The sequence below is a fragment of the Equus asinus genome, chromosome 13 (assembly GCF_041296235.1).
Source record: "Equus asinus isolate D_3611 breed Donkey chromosome 13, EquAss-T2T_v2, whole genome shotgun sequence".
Taxonomy (NCBI): Eukaryota; Metazoa; Chordata; class Mammalia; order Perissodactyla; family Equidae; genus Equus; species Equus asinus.
This window is the reverse complement of record NC_091802.1, coordinates 11,927,791-11,937,698: the sequence shown is the minus strand read 5'-3', so window position 1 is coordinate 11,937,698 and position 9,908 is coordinate 11,927,791.

Sequence of the window (9,908 nt, the reverse complement as noted above, 5' to 3'; positions counted from 1 at the left end):
TTCCCTGAGGAAGATTGGCCCTGAGCTAACATCTGTGGCAATATTGCTCCATTTTGTATGTGGGACGCTGCGACAGCCTGGCTTGATGAGCATGACTTGATGAGCCCAGGATCTGAACCTGCAAACCCGGGGCCACTGATGCGGAACATGCAACCTTAATCACTATGCCACTTGGCCAGCCCCTGATTTATGTTTTTAAAATATCACTTGGCTGCTCTGTGGAAAATAAACTGGAGGGAGGCAGAGGTGATGGGGGCATGGATTAGTGTGGGGGTGGTGAGGATGGAGAGAAGGGGACAAGTTTGAAGTCTGTTTTGGAAATAGTGTCTGCAGGACTTGGTGGTGGACTGGATGTGAGGGTGAGGGAAAAGGAATCAAGGAACCCAGGTTTTTAGCTTGAGCCAACTTGGGTGGATGATGATGAGAAACGCTGGAGGAGGAACATAGTCGGGAGCTTGGTTGGAGCTTGTTTGAAACATCCCAGAAGAGAGCTCGAGCCGGCAGTTGGAGGGAAGCATCTGCAGCTCAGGAGAAAGTCCGGGCTAGACTCACGCGTTTGGAGTCCTGAGCACAGATGGGATTTCTAGCCCGAGGGTTGGGTGAGCTCTCTGCGAAATAAGTGTTGATCTCTATTCTCATAGATGAGGAAATGTCCCAGAGAGGCTAAGTGACTGGGCCAAAGTGAAACAAACAGTGCGTGGCCCAGGGCAGGAACAGCACGGCCGTGTCTGGGAGGCACAGGAAGCCTGTGGGGGCTCTTCGGAGGGACAGCAGGGGTAGCTGGTTGGAGCCTAATTCTGTCAGGCCTCGAATCCAGGTGGAACCTTGTTCTGAATGAGTGGCCCCTGAATGATTATATAAAGCCCTTTACTGGGTTGTTCTTGGTTGAACTGAGTCATCTCAGAAGACTGGACGCCATTGGTGGGGATGCAGGCTTCCCTGGCAGGCTCCAGAGGGCAGTGAGGGTGGAGGGATGTTTTTCTGGACAGGCAGGTCTTTGGAGCCTCTCAGATCAAACTCTCACATTACAGCTCAGTCTGGGGAGCCAAGGTAGCGCCTGAGATGGACTGCCCAGAGGAAGTGCCGGGCTGACTTGGAGGACTCCTTCTCCCTTCAGGGGTGGCAGGAGGGGAGACGCGCTCCTCTCCACACAGGCCTCAGGTGAGAGGAATGCTCTGTCGTGTCTAAGCTCCACTTTTAAGGCTGTTTCCACTTTGTAGAGACAAGCATTTAGTGATTCCCACTCACCTCTGAGCTGTCCAGCCCCCTTTTCCTTCACAGAAATTGGGGGTGCCAATGGCCAGAAAAGTCTGATATTCTAAGTTGGACCAAGTATCCTGAGGAGGAGAGGAGGTGAGCACAGGAGAGAGAAGCGCACGCAGGTCTCAGGCTTCTTCCCTGGGCAGTCAGGACGAGGTGACCTGAAGTGTGCCCAGAGAGTATTCTTTAATCTCTAACTTCAAACTCGCGTCTCACTGGCTTCCAACACTCTTCCTTCCTGATTCCCTCCGAGCATTGGGCAGTTTCTCCTGCTCGGATTGTCCCCCTTCCCCATTCATTTATTCTATAAACATTCAGAGCCAGCCACAGACCACGCTCTGTGGTGGGTGCTGGGGATGCAAAGACCCTGTTCTCACTGAGCTCATGGTCTGGTGGTGTAGACTTATGCGTTGTCTGTAAGACAAGTGCTAGGTAGGGGTGAGCACAGAGGTGGTGAGGCAGAGAAGATGCCAACCAAGTCAGCCTGGGAGTGTCCAGGGCGGCATTGGCGGGAGGCGGAGCCAAATCCCAGTTCTGACAGGCACGCAAGAGTTGGCCAGGAGGAGACAGGAATGGGATTAGGGTTGTGACTGTAGCCAGGCGCACAGGCCCGCGACCGAAGATGCAGCAAGGGTATCCCTGTCAGAGTTGAGGCCCCAACCTGCCCTTTGGATCTTTCTGGTCTTAACACAGATGTCATCTGCACCTCACCTCCTCTCTTACATCTTGAGGTATTATTTTTTTTTAATTTTTTTCTGTTGATTTGTTGAAGAATTTTATTTTATTATTATTATTATTTTTTTTGGTGAGGAAGATTGGCCCTGAGCTAACATCTATTGCCAATCCTCCCCTTTTTGCTTGAGGAAGATTGGCCCTGAGCTAACATCTATGGCCAATCCTCCTCTTTGCTTGAGGTAGATTGTCCCTGAGCAAACATCTGTGCCAATCTTCCTCTATTTTGTATGTGGGATGCCACCACAGCATGGCTTGATGAGTGGTGTGTAGGTCTGTGCCTGGGATCCGAACCTGTGAACCCCAGGCCACCAAAGTGGAGCATGCAAACTTAACCACTACACCACCAGGCTGGCCCTTGAGGTATTCTTTTTATTGGCCTAGACAAGCCAAGAAGGATTGACACCCAGCTAATGTTTCTTTATGCCTCACTCACAGAACTCCCAGGCCCTCCCTTACCCTGTTGAGGGCCAGTCCTTCTTCAGGTTCCCCTGCTGTGGTGTCTCTCCTGCCAAAAGACCTGCCAGGCTTCTAGGCTGGGTTTGGCCCTGTCTTGGCGCTCACTCAGCCTCCAAATTCCTTGCAGTGGGCCGCATCACTCTGCTCTGTAGTTGCCTGACTACCTCTTAATTCCCGCCACTGGCTGCAGGGCCTGGCACAGAGCAAGGGATCTGTCAACAGCTGGAGAGTGAATGAATGAATGATCACGATGAACACTCTATAGCCATTTGTGATTGGCTCATTGAGCTCCCTTCCTCTATGAGCTGGGTCTATGTTCTGTCCCCAGCCCTATTCCCTACTCACTTGTTCTTGTTTCTAAGACACTTTCGCTTCTTTTTTTTTTAATTAAAAAAGATGAGCTAACACCTGTTGCCAATCTTCTTTTTTTTCTTCTTCTCCGCAAAGCCCCCCAGTACATAGTTGAGGATTCTAGTTGTGAGTGCCTCTGGTTGTGCTATGTGGGACGCTGCCTCAGCATGGCCTGATGAGCAGTGCCATGTCCGCACCCAGGATCCGAACCAGCGAAACCCTGGGCTGCTGAAGTGGAGCGTGCAAACTTAACCACTCAGTCATGGGGCCGGCCCCTCTAAGAAACTTTCTGACTTGTCTCTCTAGCCAGGTTCAGCAAGGCCTCTGGCAATAATGCGTGGGGAGAACTCTGGGGTAGGGCTTTTCCACCAGGCCCAGAAGCACTGTGGTCTCCTTCTACTCCACCTCCACCCTCTTTTTCTTAGCTTTCAAAGAAGCAAGGTCAAAATCACAAAGATCCCTCAGGCATCTGCTCAGGGTGCTCCTCCTGCTCTCATACCAAGTGCCATTCATGAACCCATCACTGACTGGTGGTAGCCAGGTGCTGGCCTGAGCACACAGACCAACATTATATATTTTTTTATTATCTGATAAGCTCCCCTGATCCCAGTATGGCAGGGACCATACTGCTAAGCCCGCCACTCTTGCATCCCAAGTATCTCGTGCTTCATGGACTCAGTAAGTATTAACTTAATGAGTGGATGAGTGAGTGAAGGCAGTCAAGGTTTCTGCTATCATCCCAGCAGCTGGGTGCTGGGAGAGCAAGTCCAAGAACCCACCGCCATGACCACCAAAGGGTTACCTATTTGCCCTCCCTCAAAGTTCATTTGGTGTGTATGACTTTTATGCAAGCCCATGATGGTGGAAGGGAGACTAGTCCCTGCCCAGGCCCCCTGATAATGATAAATTCTCACTGTGCAATATTTGTACCACAGAGAAGCCCCCCACCCTGACCTTAACCCCTGCCTGTTTTCCTTGTACTTATATCTGGAAATTCCTTCCATCAGCTGACTTAATTTACCTTCATATGCAACATAGAATCTGTTCACTGTGATCTCGGATGCATTTTTTTTCTGCTTTTTCTCCCCCAAATCCCCCCAGTACATAGTTGTATACTTTTTTTTAGTTGTGGGTCCTTCTAGTTGTGGCATGTGGGACACCGATGATGAGCTGTGCCATGTCTGCACGCAGGATCCCAACCGGTGAAACCCTGGGCCGCCGAAGCAGAGTGTGCGAGCTTAACCACTGGGCCATGGGTCCGGCCCCTTGGATGCATTTTTAAAAAGGCATAGAAAAAAAGTTGGAGCAAAATATGGTAAAACATTAATAGTTGTCTCTGGGTGTTGGGTTTATGGCTAATTTTTTTCTTATTATTCTCTACATTTTCCAAAACTTTTTCTACAATGGAATCATATTTTTATAATAAAGAAAATTTGACAGAATCTTTTTAATTATGTAAAATCATTCCTCTTGATACAAATGGAACCCTGTCTCTTCCAGGTAAGGGACAAGTGGCGCAGACAACAACTGGTTTGTCCTCAACTCCAGTCTTACCTACCTTCCCAAGCCCAGCTCTGCCGTGAGACTAGTGTGCACAGCCCATCCAACTCTGAGCAGACTCCCCAAGAATCTCAGAATCCCAGAACCTTAAGAGGATTGCCTAATTCCTGTATTACTGCATTTATCTTCAGGAGTGACTTGGTTAATACGTTATGTCCGCCAGCCACACAAACTGAAGGCACCTTTGACCTACCCTTTGACTTCATCTTCCTCATTCAATTAATCACCAAGTTTCATCAATTAAATCTCCAAAATGTCTCTGGTGCTCGTCTTTTCCTCCCTGCCTCATCACCACTGCCTTGATCCAAACCTTCATTCTTGCTCACTTGGGCTACCGTCAAAGGCTCTTTGCTGGTCTCTTGCTTCCAGTTCAGCTTCATTTGTTTCTTCCCAAATATAACAGCTTTGTTTTTTTTAAGCAGTTTTAGGTTCACAACAAAATTGAGTGGGGGGTCGGCCCTGTGGCCGAGTGCTTGAGTTCGCGCACTCCGCTTGGGCGGCTCCGGGTTTCACCGGTTCAGATCCTGGGCACGAACGTGGCACTGTTCATCAGGCCACACTGAGGCGGCATCCCACATAGCACAACCAGAGGCATTCACAACTAGAAACGACAACTATGTACTGGGGGGCTTTGGGGGGAAGAATTAAAAAAAAAAAGATTTGCAACAGTTGTTAGCTCAGGTGCCAGTCTTTAAAAAAAAGAAAATTTAGAGAGTTCCCATATACCTCTCCCCTACCCCCATGCACAGCATCCCCCACGCACAGCATACCCCACCAGAGTGCTACATTTGTTATGACTGATGGACCTATAGTAACACATCATTATCACTCAGAGTTCATTGTTTACATTAGGGTTCACTCTTGGTGTTGTATATTCTACGGGTTTGGACAAGTTTATAAAGACGTGTATGCCCCATTGTAGTATCATACAGGATAGTTTCACAGCCCTGAAAATCCCCTGTGTTCCACCTATGCATTTTGATCCTGTGTCACCCATGGCTGGAATGAGCTTCCTAGAACCCAGCCACATCAGTGACTGGCATTGCCTCTGTTACCTACTGAAGAAAGACCCTGCTCCTTCGCACAGACTCGAGACTCCACGATCTGGTCCAGGCCTCCCTTCCGCCTCTACCTTTCATTTGCAATCTCTGCCCTCCACCCCAACCACTGGCATGGCTCCTCTTTTCACTCTGCACTTCTTCCTCCACACCTTTGCTCTCACTGGTCCCATTGTTTGGAATGCTCTTTACTCTTATTTCTACCTTTTTCCCCAAATTCCACCCATTTTTCAAGGTCCAGTTATTAAAATTCTGCTTTCCTCAGGAACCCTTAGTCCAAACCCCCATTGTTTGCTATCTGAACCACATGATAGTTTTCTAACCTCCGGTTTCTCACTCCTTCAACCCCTCTCTCACACTATTGTTGGACTATCCTGATCTAACCTTACTTTATATGCATCAGAACCATCTTTCCTATTAGTGGTCTCTATCAGTGGTGTGCTGCTAAAGGTTTAACAACTGGCTCTGGAGAGGGGGCCCTGATTTGCAGCTTCTGCCAATTTCCATGGTGTAAATACTTCCATCATGGCCAATTTCAAGTTACCAATAAGACATTATTGAACATGGAGTTGGTAAGAGATGTACACAATTGGTTCTTATAAGGCTGTAGTGCAACCAGCCTCCACTACACCATTGATTCCCATTCAAAATTTTTCATTGGCGTTCCTTAAAGTACCCTTTGTACTATTGTTGCAACTCTCTGTAAATCTAAAGTTATTTCAAAATAGAAGGTTTAAAAAGTCTACCAGAAAAGATATAGAGTCATTTGACAAACTTCTTTCTCAGTTGAATATGGCTGCCCCTAAACTGTTACCCTTTGAAAAAGAAATGAGGAAATAATAATTGAGATTAATTGTCAGGGTATCATCCAAAGCCATTGAAAATCTATAGAAGGGTAGCTGGAGAATTTTTCAAGAATATCTGAATTCTAATTTTATGAGTGAGTGTAACCACAAGAAGGTGGGAAAGGAATGTGAATGTCATTAAAACAAGATTTAATCTGATCAATTGTATTTGAATCAGTTCTCAAGAAAGAAACTTGCCAGGCTGGCCCGGTGGTGTCGTGGTTAAGCTAGTGCGCTCCGCTTTGGCAGCTCCAGGTTTGTGGGTTCAGATCCCAGGCACGGACCTACACACTGCTCATCAGGCCATGCTGTGGTGGCATCTCACATACAAAATAGAAGAAGATTGGCACAGATGTTAGCTCAGTGACAATCTTCCTCAAGCAAAAAGAGGAAAATTGACAACAGATGTTAGCTCAAGGCCAATCTCCCTCACTAAAAAGAAAAAAAAAAAGAAACTTCTATGTGAACTGAAGGGGAATGCTTGGTATGTAAATCAGAAAAAAAAGCAGAGAGATTCTCCAATAATTTTCAAGTGAGTCCCGATCCAGGGTTATTACTATTCCAGGATTCTTTTTGAAGGGAAGACAGACAGGCCTTTTATACACTGAAGACAAACACATTATGTTCTTACAGCTGTATGGTACTTGTCATGAAGGAAGTGTAGCTAATTCCCTTGCCTTGATTTCGAGGATCCTTGACTGGATTTTATCTTTCCACTTATTTTCTTACAGAAAGAATGGACAGATGGACCACCCAACAAAGATGTTCTATTGCCCTTGGCTATTTCAATTCATTTATAAGTAAGTTGATATTGCCATTTCTTCATCAATCTATTGTGAGTCTGGTTAGCTTGAGTCACGTATACCTTCGCTCGACATTAAATTGATACTTACAGTGTACCAAATATATGCCAGGCACAGTTCCAGGAGCTGGGGACACAATGGTAAACAAAACAGACAGGTTCTTGTCCTTATACAGGGTATATTCTAATGGGGAAGACCAGACATTAGTAAAGCAATTACACAGATAAATAAATATCAACAATCTGTGATAATACTGAGATCTGTTTGCTATGAGAACACAGAACATGAGAAGCTGACTTAGTCTAGTAGTTCAGGAAAGGTTTCCTTAAAGAAGGGACTTGATTGCCAAAATAACATGTTGGGGCTTACAAAGCTGAGGACTCTACCCTGGACTGTGGCGACTGCATAGATGCAATGCCCCTGTGGTCCCCCCAGGTGCTATCTCATCACTCTACAATACTATGCAAGATTTGGCCCTTCTCTTTCTCAGAGTGTGCATGCTTTAGTCTCCTATCACGATTGTTGGTGCCTCTTCTATTTTGATTGGAAGCTCCTGGGGGCTGTTGTCGCTCAGCCACCTTTAATTATCATGTAGCTGTGCCTTTGCTCAGCTCGGACACTTCCCCAATGTCTCAGAGAAATGAGCCAATTAAGACTGTCACATTATGCACACTATGTCCTGTCATACAAAGACGGCAATATAGATATATATTTTTTCTTTTTCTCCCCAAATCCCCGCAGTACATAGTTGTATAGTTTAGTTGTGGGTCCTTCTAGTTGTGGCATGTGGGACGCCACCTCAGCGTGGCCTGATGAGTGGTGCCATGTCCGCGCCCAGGATCCGAACCAGTGAAAGCTGGGCCGCCAAAGTGGAGCGCATGAACTTAACCACTCAGCTACGGGGTCAGCCCCAGCAATATATTTTTTAAGTAACAGCTTTATTGAGATATAATTCACATATCATACAATGTAATTATTTAAACTGTAAGGTTCAATGTTTTTTAATATCTGAAGAATGCAACCATCACTCCAATCAATTTTAGAACATTTCCATCACCCCAAAAGACACCCTCTCCCCCTTCCCCTGTACCCATTAGCAGTCACTCCTCTTTCCCCTAACCCCTCAGCACTAGGCAACTACTAATCTACTCTGTGTCTATAGATTTGCCTATTCTGGACATTTCATATAAATAGAATCATCTACTATGTGGTCTTTTGTGACTGACTTTCATTTAGCATAATGTTTCAAGGTTTATCCATGTCGTAACATGTACCCAGTCCTTCGTTCCTTTTTATTGCTGAATAATATTTCATTGTATAGATATACCATATTTTATTTACATCTTCATCAATTGAGGGACATTTGGGTAGTTTCCATTTTTTGGCTATTATGAATAATGCTGTTTTGAACATTCGTTGTACGACAGATTTTTATTTATTTTATTATTATTTTTTTTTGAGGAAGATTAGCCCTGAGTTAACTACTGCCAATCCTCCTCTTTTTGCTGAGGAAGACTGGCCCTGAGCTCACATCCGTTCCCATCTTCCTCTACTTTATATGTGGGACGCCTACCACTGCATGGCTTGCCAAGCGGTGCCATGTCCGCACCCGGGATCCAAATGGGCGAACCCCAGGCCGAGGAAGCGGAACGTGCCCACTTAACCGCTGCGCCACCAGGCCAGCCCCACCATTTTTAAATGAACAATTCAATGGCATTTAGTGCATTTACAGCATTGTGCAACCACCACTTCTACCTAATTGCAAAGCATTTCATCACTCTAAAATAAAACCCCAGCCCTGTAAGCAGTTACCCCTCCTTTGGCTGCCCCACAGTACCTGGCAACTACCAATCTGCTTTCTGTTTCTACGGATTTACCTATTCTGAATATTTCACAATAGAATCATAGAATAGGTGACCTTTGGCATCTGGCTTCTTTCACTTAGCATGTTTTTGAAATTCACCTGCTTGTAGCGTGTATTAGTACTTCATTCCTTTTTGTGTTTGAATAATATTCCATTACATCTGCATACCATAATTTATTTATCAATTCATCTGTTGATGGATATGTGGGTTGTTTCCACCTTTTGGCTTCTGTGAATAATGCTGCTGTAAATATTCTCATACAAGGCTTTTTTGGCATACCCATTTTTATTTTGGGTATACCTAGGAAAGGAATTGTTGGATCATATGGACAACACATCATTAAGAGCAGGAATTGAATTTTTAAACAATGCACCCTAGAATTTTTTTTTTAACAAAGACAAGGGCAGAAATTTCAAAAAATTGAATGGAAGGAGCTAGGGGTGATAGCATAAATGTAGTAACTCAAGATAGTGCTTGCAGTTCACATCTACCGTATCACAGGATTCTTGGACAAAACAAGAACCAGATTCAGGGTTTTGGATTCCAAGACCAGATATTTAGTTGCTCGTCTTGTTCCACAGTACTGTTGTCCGCCTAGCTTACCGACACAAACAAGGCAGCCGTGAAGGTAGTGATGGAAACCTGGGAACTGGAGAGAAAAGACTATAAAGTTTCAGGAAAAGAAGCCGCTTTCTTCCCAAGAGCGAGGGCCAGGGAAACACATTCCGAGAGGTAGCTTGTTTCCAGCTTCACGGTTATCTCCTATGCTATAGAGAACGTCAGTGGAATTTAACATACCACTCTTCTTCATGGAGAATTTTTTCTAAAGGTGTTCGCTATTGTTTTGGAGACCGCAGAGAACAGTTGGGAAAAAGAGAAATGCCACGTAAGTCTCTTTATTTACAAATCAGAGGTAAAAAGGCCTCTATGGAAGCCATAAGGACCAATAAGGACCGAAGGTTTAAACAAGATGGT